At 37.3% G+C, this 14,154-nt stretch overlaps 3 non-coding genes across 3 annotated transcripts; all 3 read left to right on the top strand.

Annotated features, from left to right (window-relative positions):
* Positions 1 to 6,652: 6,652 nt before the first annotated feature.
* LOC138357258 (U2 spliceosomal RNA) lies at positions 6,653 to 6,846 on the top strand. Its single transcript, XR_011224856.1, has one exon. It is a non-coding gene; the product is annotated as a U2 spliceosomal RNA (small nuclear RNA).
* A 2,573-nt stretch (positions 6,847 to 9,419) lies between these two features.
* Positions 9,420 to 9,613, top strand: LOC138357259 (U2 spliceosomal RNA). Its single transcript, XR_011224857.1, has one exon. It is a non-coding gene; the product is annotated as a U2 spliceosomal RNA (small nuclear RNA).
* A 2,577-nt stretch (positions 9,614 to 12,190) lies between these two features.
* LOC138357260 (U2 spliceosomal RNA) lies at positions 12,191 to 12,384 on the top strand. Its single transcript, XR_011224858.1, has one exon. It is a non-coding gene; the product is annotated as a U2 spliceosomal RNA (small nuclear RNA).
* Positions 12,385 to 14,154: the final 1,770 nt, after the last annotated feature.

The following is a 14,154-nucleotide window of genomic DNA, read 5'->3' on the forward strand; positions in this document are numbered from 1 at the left end:
CTTACCATCTTTTTTATTTCTGATGTTAACATTGTGTAACTGTAGATGAATTGCATTTGTTGATTTGCTCCCAAGTAAGATGTTGTAGGTCCTTTCTATGTTTAGTGTGAGTTTGTTGGTTGACATTAATAAGTGGATTTTTTTTTAATTTATTGTTTACATCATTATTTAATATGAGTGGGTTGGAGTCTGAGTAGATGAGGTTAGTGTCATCATTATCTCATATCTCAGTGATTTTGTCGTAATGGTCAAGTAGCTGTACTGTACAAGTAGAGGACATGAGAGATAGCTGTAAGAGTTACGATTCTTCGCGGCAGGGGATCGTATTCCAGGGACCTGCCCGAAACGCTACGCGTACTAGTGGCTGTACATGAATGTAACAACTCTTGTATATATCTCAAAAAAAAAAAAAAAAAAAAAAAAAAGAGGTATTTCAATATCTTCCTGCTCTAAATCCATGTTGGCCTGGATTGTGGAGGTCATTGGTCTCTATAAAACTAGTAACCTGACTCCTGATCACTCTCAAATAATTTTATTATGTGGGATGTTAGTGCAACTGGTCTATAATTCTTTGCTAATGCTTGTGTTGTGTTGTGTTGTTTTGGTAGTGATGTGCAATGTGTTGTTTTGGTAGTGATTCGTCCAGTTCTGGTAGTAGTGCGGTTGTTGTGTGGTGTAGTACTTGTGTGCTTGTTAATGACTTGTATTCCAGTCTTGTGGGTATCTCCTTTGCCCTACGGACCAACTGCTTTGTTCTTACCTAGCATTTTGCTTTGTTTGGGTATGAATGTTTGTGTGCCGTATAATTTGCAAAATTTGCCATATATCTCATTATTTACTCCTCTGCCTAGCAGCAAGTCTGTCTAATTATACTCATTAACTGTTTTTCAAAGTTCCCCATAGTGTCCTTTATTGAAATCGAGTTCATGAACCGTTTCAATGTTCTTATTTTCTTCTAGATTATATCTTAAAGTATATTTAAATGTTATTGTTATTAAATGTTATTGTGACATTGCATTGCAATTGAGCTATGTTGTTTACCATACCATTCATTTCGTGAGTATAAGTATAGATGCCACACTTGTGACAGGTAAAACCATGCCTTTTTTGAAAAACAGCACCGTCTGTTGCACGTAAGAGCAACCCACACTATATTATGTTGCGATATTATTTCAATATTTCCGATTGCATTGATAATTTGAATTTTCATAGATTTCAATTTATTTTCATTTCGATTTAATAATTTTGTGTGACATTGCATTGAAATTGAGCTGTGTTGTTTACCATACTGTTCATTTCATGAGTATAGTTTATTTTTTTATTTTTTTAATTTCATTTTTTTAGCTGTTCTTATTTTTCAGTGATGGGAATATCAGATCATTTGATGTTCCCAATTTTCTGATGGAAGCATCAGACCATTATAGAATGCATCGGATGAGGTAGTTTGGAATGGTGGGGAGGACGAGAGGGGGGGATGGTGGGGAAGACGAGGGGACAGAGGAGAGGGTAATGGTGGGGAGGACGAGGGGACTGGGGAGTTGGGGATGGTGGGGACAGGGGAATGCTGGGGAGGACAAAGGGACAGGTGAATGGGAGATGGTGGGGGAGGAAGAAGGGACAGGGGAGGGGAAAATGGTAAGGAGGACGATGGGACAGGGAAGTGGGAATAGTGGGGATGATGTGGGGACGGGGAAGTGGGAAGGACGAGAGGACTGTGGAATGGGGAATGGCAAAGTGAATTATAATTATATATATTAATTAATTCTTATAAATTTCCAGAAGCCTGTATCAACACCCACACTAATGCAACTGAAAGAGATGTTGAGACAAGTATTGCTGATATGTTGAAGACAAACAACAATTTCAAACAAACTCGGTGGAAACAGATACAAGGTAAAGTTTGCCAATTTGCTGTAATCTAATTCAATTTCTTTTTAGTAATCTTTGAGAACATTTATGCTATGAACAAGATAAAATAATGTAACTGATTTTGACTAAATATGTAGATATATTTAATTTTCTGAGCACTAATAATGAAAGAAAACCAAAATAAGAGGAGGCTACTATCTCTAATAATGGGCTGGAATAATGCAGGATATAATAATATATATATATAAATATATTTATATATATAAATTTATTTATATAAATATATATATATGATATATAGATTCTATTCTATTATTCTATTCTATTCTATTCTATAGTTTTAAATAGATTCTTGTTTTAGTTTTTTTTCTATAATATGGAAACGGTTTTTAATTAATAAATTAAATATTATAAAATAAAATAATGTATTATTGAAAACAATTAGTAACAAACAATATTTCATTACAGGGTGGTGAAGCAAGAAGACATGTGCATCACACAGCAGACTTGGATATGACGAATACTGAAAATGGTGGCGAGCCTGGTGCATGGTGTACCGCTGAATCTTCTCTAATGTCTATATAGAAGAATCTATATGTGTCTATATATAGACACATATAGATTCCTATATATAACCTATGTATATATATGTGTGTATATATATTATAATATATATATATATATATATATATATATATATATATATAGGTTAGATAGGTTAGGTTTGGTAGGGTTGGTTAGTTATCATATATCTACGTATAACTAGCTAGTTTTACCTTTATATATATATTATTTATATATATATATATATATATTATATAAAAAGTTTGTGAGGAAGACCTCTGGTGCCAATGTGGGGACCCATAGCCTCTGAGAAGAAAATAAAAAGTATTCAGAGGAGACCTTGTGGTCACTCACTAAACACTAATATTATCTTCTACCACCCCCATTCTTTTGTATGTACACATATATATTTGCTTTATTTGAACTTTGTTACAAAGAGGGAGTTACATATAGGTTACAAAGATGGTTATCATATATATATTATTTATATATATATATATTATTTATATATATATATTATTTATATATATATTATTCATATATATATATTATTTATATATATATATTATTTATATATAAATATATTATTTATATATAAATATATTACTTATATATAAATATATTACTTATATATAAATATATTATTTATATATAAATATATTATTTATATATAAATATATTATTTATATATAAATATATTATTTATATATAAATATATTATTTATATATAATATATACTAGATTTATTCCTCCAAGGAGTGCCGGACCAACCGGGCTGTGGTGGGTATGTGGGCCTGCGGGCCGCTCTAAGCAACAGCCTGGTGGACCAAACTCTCACAAGTCGAGCCTGGCCTCGGGCCGGGCTTGGGGAGTAGAAGAACTCCCAGAACCCCATCAACCAGGTATCAACCAGGTATCATATATAAATATATTATTTATATATAAATATATTATTTATATATAAATATATTATTTATATATAAATATATTATTTATATATAAATATATTAATTATATATAAATATATTATTTATATATAAATATATTATTTATATGTAAATATATTATTTATATGTAAATATATTATTTATATGTAAATATATTATTTATATGTAAATATATTATTTATATGTAAATATATTATTTATATGTAAATATATTATTTATATATAAATATATTATTTATATATAAATATATTATTTATATATAAATATATTATTTATATATAAATATATTATTTATATATAAATATATTACTTATGTATAAATATATTATTTATATATAAATATATATATATATATATATATATATATATATATATATATATATATATATATATATATATATATATATATATATATATATATATATAATATATATACTATTACACTACATTCTTATATATTACACTAATATATATATATATATATATATATGTATATTTATATATATATATATATATATATATATATATATATATATATATATATATATATATATATATATATATATATATATATATATATATATATTAGTATATTTTGGTAGCAGTCTTTCCTGTAGACATATATTATTAAATATGACCGAAAAAGTAAGATTAATAATTCTAACACGAATTTTCTCAATCTTTCGTACATTACGCTTCACTGTTGGAGGTAAATCAAAAATCAATTCTCCAAAATTCATTTTTATTTCTAGTCTGACACGACACGGGCGCGTTTCGTAAAACTTATTACATTTTCAAAGACTTTAGTTCACAAATACACAACTGAATAGAACTTACGTATCTCCGATTTTATATCTGCATTTGAATGAGGTGGAAGGGGTGATGTGGCATTAACACAAGACAGAACAAAGTGTGGTATTAATAGGGTATTAATTTCATCAACACAAGACAGAACAAGAGTATTAATAGGGTATTAATTTCATCAACACAAGACAGAACACGAAACAATGGATATTGAATAGAAGTGTTTGTAGAAAGCCTATTGGTCCATATTTCTTGATGCTTCTATATTGGAGCGGAGTCTTGAGGTGGGTAGAATATAGTTGTGCAATAATTGGCTGTTGATTGCTGGTGTTGACTTCTTGATGTGTAGTGCCTCGCAAACGTCAAGCCGCCTGCTATCGCTGTATCTATCGATGATTTCTGTGTTGTTTACTAGGATTTCTCTGGCGATGGTTTGGTTGTGGGAAGAGATTATATGTTCCTTAATGGAGCCCTGTTGCTTATGCATCATTAAACGCCTAGAAAGAGATGTTGTTGTCTTGCCTATATACTGGGTTTTTTGGAGCTTACAGTCCCCAAGTGGGCATTTGAAGGCATAGACGACGTTAGTCTCTTTTAAAGCGTTCTGTTTTGTGTCTGGAGACACAAAACCTAACTATAATAGTTACCCATTGTTAGCATGCTATTCTCTTTTTTTACGAAATTACTTACTCACTCTCCCTTGTGAGTGAGGGTGGAGTGGTGTGTATATCACTCGGAATTCCTTAGTCGGCTTTGACGGCGAAATTATATTCACACACACATCAAGATTAGACGTTTATCTATTTAATTTACCATTGCTGCAATGTACCAATGCGTAATAAAGACGAAATTCGAGTTGAGATGGAGGGAGGTGTTGCTTTAGTGTGCTCTTACACGGCAACTCAACGATCGTTTGCCACTTCCACGCTTGCCAGTCGGCCACTAGTCTCAAAGTGAATTCTAGTGTCTTGATTAGCTTTACAATCCATCATTTACCTCAATACACGCTAACAATGTGTATTTATATACTTCAATCGAGCATTCGATGCACGCATTCACCTATAATATATACGTCAAAGAAACCCAGAACCCACCCAAGTTCAAGCGCACCTGCACTCTCGCCCCTCTCCATTTGAATGCTTGTTTCCTTATTAGATTACAAATGATTCATTCACCTCTCTAAACGCCACCACCGTCCGTATATTTACATATTTTATTTAGGCAATGTATGCAGGCACACATTCATTCATTCATTCATTCATTCACGTAAAATAACGAATAAAATTGATATAGAATCTACTATAATTTGCAAAGCGACCAACCACCAAATGTCATTGTGAAAGCTAGTTTCGTAATTAGCTTTGCAATACTTCATTTACCTCCCTAAACACCAACAATGAGTGAGTATTTGTATACTCGGTAAAAGCGATGGATGGATTTCGTACACATTCACATATATTAAGCAATGAATTTGCAATAGTACCTACAGTACTCAGACTTCTCGAATTACTTACATCTTGTTATATCTTAACTTTGTTGTTCACTCAACAACAGAGTCGTTTTCCAGGGAATCACGTTATGTTAGATGATGCATCGCCTCGCCTCGCATGGCATCGAATCGCATGTCATTGCATCGCATCGCATCGCATTGAACTGCATGGTATTGAATCACAAGGCATTGAATGGCATGGCATGGCATGGCATGGCATGGCATGGCATGGCATGGCATGGCATCGCGTCACGTCACGTCTCTAGTCTCTCGTCTCTCGTCTCTCGTCTCTCGTCTCTCGTCTCTCGCCTCTCGCCTCTAGCCTCTAGCCTCTAGCCTCTCGCCTCTCGCCTCTCGCCTCTCGCCTCTCGCCTCTCGCTTCTCGTCACCCAGCCCTGCCTCGCTTCGCCTCGTCTCCGGTTTATGAAAACGATGTATCAAGCAAAGTGTTAGATGTGAAAAAGTCGTGATATATATACAAAAATGTAATAGTTGGCGCGTAATAGTGCTGTTCGTTTTCTGTTATGGTATCAGAGAGAGAGAACGTCTCCTATTTATATTTTTTGACGAGCGTTGGCGATAACAGGCCCTTGCACTTTTAATTCGTTATTGTACTTTTCAAAAGCTGTAGCTACCTTAAGACACATGACAAATGAAGGTTTATATATTAGAGTTAAGCGCTATACTCCCTGGCCAGGAGCGAATTCGTGAAACGCCACGCGAGTCTGTTTACCACTTTGCCGCCAGTTACATATTCACTACTCATGAACGAAACCATGTAATATCATGAATTTGCATATATATATAAATTCATTGATCAGGTAAGAAATAGTTAAAGCCTTTACTGCATGGCGTTTATATGTATGCTTGAATTCGAATATTACCCAACGATAATCACATGCCCTTTTGCAATTGAAACTCGCTACGTGGTTTCCAGCCGCAATTGTTGCCTGGTGTTGCAGAGCAACCATGCCTCCTATCGCTTCTCGGCCTATCGGCTTAGATCAAAGTGTAGTATCTGTTCTTATCAGCTTTATATCTGATACGATCCCCATGTGGGATCCTTGATATTAAACTGATTTTTTGCAACATGGCGAAGTGCTAGGAGCTTGCTCCACCTTTGCCGCGGATCGGCCCGGTATTGCAGTACCTCTGGGATCGGTCCACTCCCTTCGGGGAGACCAAAAACAACCCTATCAACTAGTCAAAATCAAGTAGGAGACGATGATGTTAATTGGTTATGTACATTAATGAATCGTGTTAATTTGATTTGCAGTAATTACTTCACACCAGCCAGCATCGTATGAGGAAAAAACCTTGGAACGAGCAGCAGAAGTGAGTCGTCAGTCGAGTCCGGGTTTGATGGGTCGAAGCTGAACAACTGGAACGAGTTAGAGGGAAGGAAGGAAGGAAGGAAGGAAGGAAGGAAGGAAGGAAGGAAGGAAGGAAGGAAGGAAGGAAGGAAGGAAGGAGGAGAAAGAAGGAGAGTGAGGTGAGTAATATCATTTAATAACTTTAGATTAAAGATTATGTGCGAGCAGCAAATACGATGGTCGGTCGGTCTGGAAGGAAAGAAGTTGATTTTATGAATGGGGGGTTGCCAGTTAGTGCAATATTAATTGATTTTGTTTGTTTTCTGAGATAGGTTATATAGGGTGAAGTTTTTGTCTATTTATATAAGTGTGGAAACTGGTTTAGGTAGCTTAGTGGTTGGTTATGAAAAGGCTGGTAGAGATGGGTTGAATAGTGTTAGGCTTGTGTTTGCGTTTAGTGGAGAACTGGATTTGGTATTTAAATGGCATCTAATATGACGTGGTCATTGTGCAAATAAACTCTAAATCAACGGGTTTACTATGATCGAGAACCTAACTATAATAGTTACCCATTGTTGGCATGCTCTTCTCTTTTTTTACGAAATTACTTACTCACTCTCCCTTGTGAGTGTGGAGTGGTGTGTATATCACTCGGAATTCCTTAGTCGGCTTTGACAGCGAAATTATATTCACACACACATCAAGATCAGACGTTTATCTATTTAATTTACCATTGCTGCAATGTACCAATGCGTAATAAAGACGAAATTCGACTTGAGATGGAGGGAGGTGTTGCTTTGGTGTGGTCTTACACGGCAACTCAACGATCGTTTGCCACTTCCACGCTTGCCAGCCGGCCAGCCACTAGCCTCAAAGTGAATTCTAGTGTCTTGATTAGCTTTACAGTCCATCATTTACCTCAATACACACTAACAATGTGTATTTATATACTTCAATCGAGCATTCGATGCACATATTCACCTGTAATATATACGTCAACGAAACCCAGAACCCACCCAAGTTCAAGCACACCTGCACTCTCACCTCTCTCCATTTTAATGCTAGTTTCCTAATTAGATTTCAAATGATTCATTCACCTCTCTAAACGCCACCACCGTCCGTATATTTACATATTTTATTTAGGCAATGTATGCAGGCACACATTCATTCATTCATTCATTCATTCATTCATTCATTCATTCATTCATTCATTCACGTAAAATAACGAATAAAATTGATATAGAATCTACTATAATTTGCAAAGCGACCAACCACCAAATGTCATTGTGAAAGCTAGTTTCGTAATTAGCTTTGCAATACTTCATTTACCTCCCTAAACACCAACAATGAGTGAGTATTTGTATACTCGGTAAAAGCGATGGATGGATTTCGTACACATTCACATATATTAAGCAATGAATTTGCAATAGTACCTACAGTACTCAGACTTCTCGAATTACTTACATCTTGTTATATCTTAACTTTGTTGTTCACTCAACAACAGAGTCGTTTTCCAGGGAATCACGTTATGTTAGATGATGCATCGCCTCGCCTCGCCTCGCCTCGCATGGCATCGAATCGCATGTCATTGCATCGCATCGCATTGAACTGCATGGTATTGAATCACAAGGCATTGAATGGCATGGCATGGCATGGCATGGCATGGCATGGCATGGCATGGCATGGCATGGCGTCACGTCTCTCGTCTCTAGTCTCTAGTCTCTAGTCTCTCGTCTCTCGTCTCTCGTCTCTCGTCTCTCGTCTCTCGTCTCTAGCCTCTAGCCTCTAGCCTCTAGCCTCTCGCCTCTCGCCTCTCGCCTCTCGCCTCTCGCTTCTCGTCACCCAGCCCTGCCTCACTTCGCCTCGTCTCCGGTTTATGAAAACGATGTATCAAGCAAAGTGTTAGATGTGAAAAAGTCGTGATATATATACAAAAATGTAATAGTTGGCGCGTAATAGTGCTGTTCGTTTTCTGTTATGGTATCAGAGAGAGAGAACGTCTCCTATTTATATTTGTTGACGAGCGTTGGCGATAACAGGCCCCTTGCACTTTTAATTCGTTATTGTACTTTTCAAAAGCTGTAGCTACCTTAAGACACATGACAAATGAAGGTTTATATATTAGAGTTAAGCGCTATACTCCCTGGCCAGGAGCGAATTCGTGAAACGCCACGCGAGTCTGTTTACCACTTTGCCGCCAGTTACATATTCACTACTCATGAACGAAACCATGTAATATCATGAATTTGCATATATATATAAATTCATTGATCAGGTAAGAAATAGTTAAAGCCTTTACTGCATGGCGTTTATATGTATGCTTGAATTCGAATATTACCCAACGATAATCACATGCCCTTTTGCAATTGAAACTCGCTACGTGGTTTCCAGCCGCAATTGTTGCCTGGTGTTGCAGAGCAACCATGACTCCTATCGCTTCTCGGCCTATCGGCTTAGATCAAAGTGTAGTATCTGTTCTTATCAGCTTTATATCTGATACGATCCCCATGTGGGATCCTTGATATTAAACTGATTTTTTGCAACATGGCGAAGTGCTAGGAGCTTGCTCCACCTTTGCCGCGGATCGGCCCGGTATTGCAGTACCTCTGGGATCGGTCCACTCCCTTCGGGGAGACCAAAAACAACCCTATCAACTAGTCAAAATCAAGTAGGAGACGATGATGTTAATTGGTTATGTACATTAATGAATCGTGTTAATTTGATTTGCAGTAATTACTTCACACCAGCCAGCATCGTATGAGGAAAAAACCTTGGAACGAGCAGCAGAAGTGAGTCGTCAGTCGAGTCCGGGTTTGATGGGTCGAAGCTGAACAACTGGAACGAGTTAGAGGGAAGGAAGGAAGGAAGGAAGGAAGGAAGGAAGGAAGGAAGGAAGGAAGGAAGGAAGGAAGGAAGGAAGGAAGGAAGGAGGAGAAAGAAGGAGAGTGAGGTGAGTAATATCATTTAATAACTTTAGATTAAAGATTATGTGCGAGCAGCAAATACGATGGTCGGTCGGTCTGGAAGGAAAGAAGTTGATTTTATGAATGGGGGGTTGCCAGTTAGTGCAATATTAATTGATTTTGTTTGTTTTCTGAGATAGGTTATATAGGGTGAAGTTTTTGTCTATTTATATAAGTGTGGAAACTGGTTTAGGTAGCTTAGTGGTTGGTTATGAAAAGGCTGGTAGAGATGGGTTGAATAGTGTTAGGCTTGTGTTTGCGTTTAGTGGAGAACTGGATTTGGTATTTAAATGGCATCTAATATGACGTGGTCATTGTGCAAATAAACTCTAAATCAACGGGTTTACTATGATCGAGAACCTAACTATAATAGTTACCCATTGTTGGCATGCTCTTCTCTTTTTTTACGAAATTACTTACTCACTCTCCCTTGTGAGTGTGGAGTGGTGTGTATATCACTCGGAATTCCTTAGTCGGCTTTGACAGCGAAATTATATTCACACACACATCAAGATCAGACGTTTATCTATTTAATTTACCATTGCTGCAATGTACCAATGCGTAATAAAGACGAAATTCGACTTGAGATGGAGGGAGGTGTTGCTTTGGTGTGGTCTTACACGGCAACTCAACGATCGTTTGCCACTTCCACGCTTGCCAGCCGGCCAGCCACTAGCCTCAAAGTGAATTCTAGTGTCTTGATTAGCTTTACAGTCCATCATTTACCTCAATACACACTAACAATGTGTATTTATATACTTCAATCGAGCATTCGATGCACATATTCACCTGTAATATATACGTCAACGAAACCCAGAACCCACCCAAGTTCAAGCACACCTGCACTCTCACCTCTCTCCATTTTAATGCTAGTTTCCTAATTAGATTTCAAATGATTCATTCACCTCTCTAAACGCCACCACCGTCCGTATATTTACATATTTTATTTAGGCAATGTATGCAGGCACACATTCATTCATTCATTCATTCATTCATTCATTCATTCATTCATTCATTCATTCACGTAAAATAACGAATAAAATTGATATAGAATCTACTATAATTTGCAAAGCGACCAACCACCAAATGTCATTGTGAAAGCTAGTTTCGTAATTAGCTTTGCAATACTTCATTTACCTCCCTAAACACCAACAATGAGTGAGTATTTGTATACTCGGTAAAAGCGATGGATGGATTTCGTACACATTCACATATATTAAGCAATGAATTTGCAATAGTACCTACAGTACTCAGACTTCTCGAATTACTTACATCTTGTTATATCTTAACTTTGTTGTTCACTCAACAACAGAGTCGTTTTCCAGGGAATCACGTTATGTTAGATGATGCATCGCCTCGCCTCGCCTCGCCTCGCATGGCATCGAATCGCATGTCATTGCATCGCATCGCATTGAACTGCATGGTATTGAATCACAAGGCATTGAATGGCATGGCATGGCATGGCATGGCATGGCATGGCATGGCATGGCATGGCATGGCGTCACGTCTCTCGTCTCTAGTCTCTAGTCTCTAGTCTCTCGTCTCTCGTCTCTCGTCTCTCGTCTCTCGTCTCTCGTCTCTAGCCTCTAGCCTCTAGCCTCTAGCCTCTCGCCTCTCGCCTCTCGCCTCTCGCCTCTCGCTTCTCGTCACCCAGCCCTGCCTCACTTCGCCTCGTCTCCGGTTTATGAAAACGATGTATCAAGCAAAGTGTTAGATGTGAAAAAGTCGTGATATATATACAAAAATGTAATAGTTGGCGCGTAATAGTGCTGTTCGTTTTCTGTTATGGTATCAGAGAGAGAGAACGTCTCCTATTTATATTTGTTGACGAGCGTTGGCGATAACAGGCCCCTTGCACTTTTAATTCGTTATTGTACTTTTCAAAAGCTGTAGCTACCTTAAGACACATGACAAATGAAGGTTTATATATTAGAGTTAAGCGCTATACTCCCTGGCCAGGAGCGAATTCGTGAAACGCCACGCGAGTCTGTTTACCACTTTGCCGCCAGTTACATATTCACTACTCATGAACGAAACCATGTAATATCATGAATTTGCATATATATATAAATTCATTGATCAGGTAAGAAATAGTTAAAGCCTTTACTGCATGGCGTTTATATGTATGCTTGAATTCGAATATTACCCAACGATAATCACATGCCCTTTTGCAATTGAAACTCGCTACGTGGTTTCCAGCCGCAATTGTTGCCTGGTGTTGCAGAGCAACCATGACTCCTATCGCTTCTCGGCCTATCGGCTTAGATCAAAGTGTAGTATCTGTTCTTATCAGCTTTATATCTGATACGATCCCCATGTGGGATCCTTGATATTAAACTGATTTTTTGCAACATGGCGAAGTGCTAGGAGCTTGCTCCACCTTTGCCGCGGATCGGCCCGGTATTGCAGTACCTCTGGGATCGGTCCACTCCCTTCGGGGAGACCAAAAACAACCCTATCAACTAGTCAAAATCAAGTAGGAGACGATGATGTTAATTGGTTATGTACATTAATGAATCGTGTTAATTTGATTTGCAGTAATTACTTCACACCAGCCAGCATCGTATGAGGAAAAAACCTTGGAACGAGCAGCAGAAGTGAGTCGTCAGTCGAGTCCGGGTTTGATGGGTCGAAGCTGAACAACTGGAACGAGTTAGAGGGAAGGAAGGAAGGAAGGAAGGAAGGAAGGAAGGAAGGAAGGAAGGAAGGAAGGAAGGAAGGAAGGAAGGAAGGAGGAGAAAGAAGGAGAGTGAGGTGAGTAATATCATTTAATAACTTTAGATTAAAGATTATGTGCGAGCAGCAAATACGATGGTCGGTCGGTCTGGAAGGAAAGAAGTTGATTTTATGAATGGGGGGTTGCCAGTTAGTGCAATATTAATTGATTTTGTTTGTTTTCTGAGATAGGTTATATAGGGTGAAGTTTTTGTCTATTTATATAAGTGTGGAAACTGGTTTAGGTAGCTTAGTGGTTGGTTATGAAAAGGCTGGTAGAGATGGGTTGAATAGTGTTAGGCTTGTGTTTGCGTTTAGTGGAGAACTGGATTTGGTATTTAAATGGCATCTAATATGACGTGGTCATTGTGCAAATAAACTCTAAATCAACGGGTTTACTATGATCGAGAACCTAACTATAATAGTTACCCATTGTTGGCATGCTCTTCTCTTTTTTTACGAAATTACTTACTCACTCTCCCTTGTGAGTGTGGAGTGGTGTGTATATCACTCGGAATTCCTTAGTCGGCTTTGACAGCGAAATTATATTCACACACACATCAAGATCAGACGTTTATCTATTTAATTTACCATTGCTGCAATGTACCAATGCGTAATAAAGACGAAATTCGACTTGAGATGGAGGGAGGTGTTGCTTTGGTGTGGTCTTACACGGCAACTCAACGATCGTTTGCCACTTCCACGCTTGCCAGCCGGCCAGCCACTAGCCTCAAAGTGAATTCTAGTGTCTTGATTAGCTTTACAGTCCATCATTTACCTCAATACACACTAACAATGTGTATTTATATACTTCAATCGAGCATTCGATGCACATATTCACCTGTAATATATACGTCAACGAAACCCAGAACCCACCCAAGTTCAAGCACACCTGCACTCTCACCTCTCTCCATTTTAATGCTAGTTTCCTAATTAGATTTCAAATGATTCATTCACCTCTCTAAACGCCACCACCGTCCGTATATTTACATATTTTATTTAGGCAATGTATGCAGGCACACATTCATTCATTCATTCATTCATTCATTCATTCATTCATTCATTCATTCATTCATTCACGTAAAATAACGAATAAAATTGATATAGAATCTACTATAATTTGCAAAGCGACCAACCACCAAATGTCATTGTGAAAGCTAGTTTCGTAATTAGCTTTGCAATACTTCATTTACCTCCCTAAACACCAACAATGAGTGAGTATTTGTATACTCGGTAAAAGCGATGGATGGATTTCGTACACATTCACATATATTAAGCAATGAATTTGCAATAGTACCTACAGTACTCAGACTTCTCGAATTACTTACATCTTGTTATATCTTAACTTTGTTGTTCACTCAACAACAGAGTCGTTTTCCAGGGAATCACGTTATGTTAGATGATGCATCGCCTCGCCTCGCCTCGCCTCGCATGGCATCGAATCGCATGTCATTGCATCGCATCGCATTGAACTGCATGGTATTGAATG

This window comes from Procambarus clarkii, chromosome 76 (genome assembly GCF_040958095.1).
Source record: "Procambarus clarkii isolate CNS0578487 chromosome 76, FALCON_Pclarkii_2.0, whole genome shotgun sequence".
Taxonomy (NCBI): domain Eukaryota; kingdom Metazoa; phylum Arthropoda; class Malacostraca; order Decapoda; family Cambaridae; genus Procambarus; species Procambarus clarkii.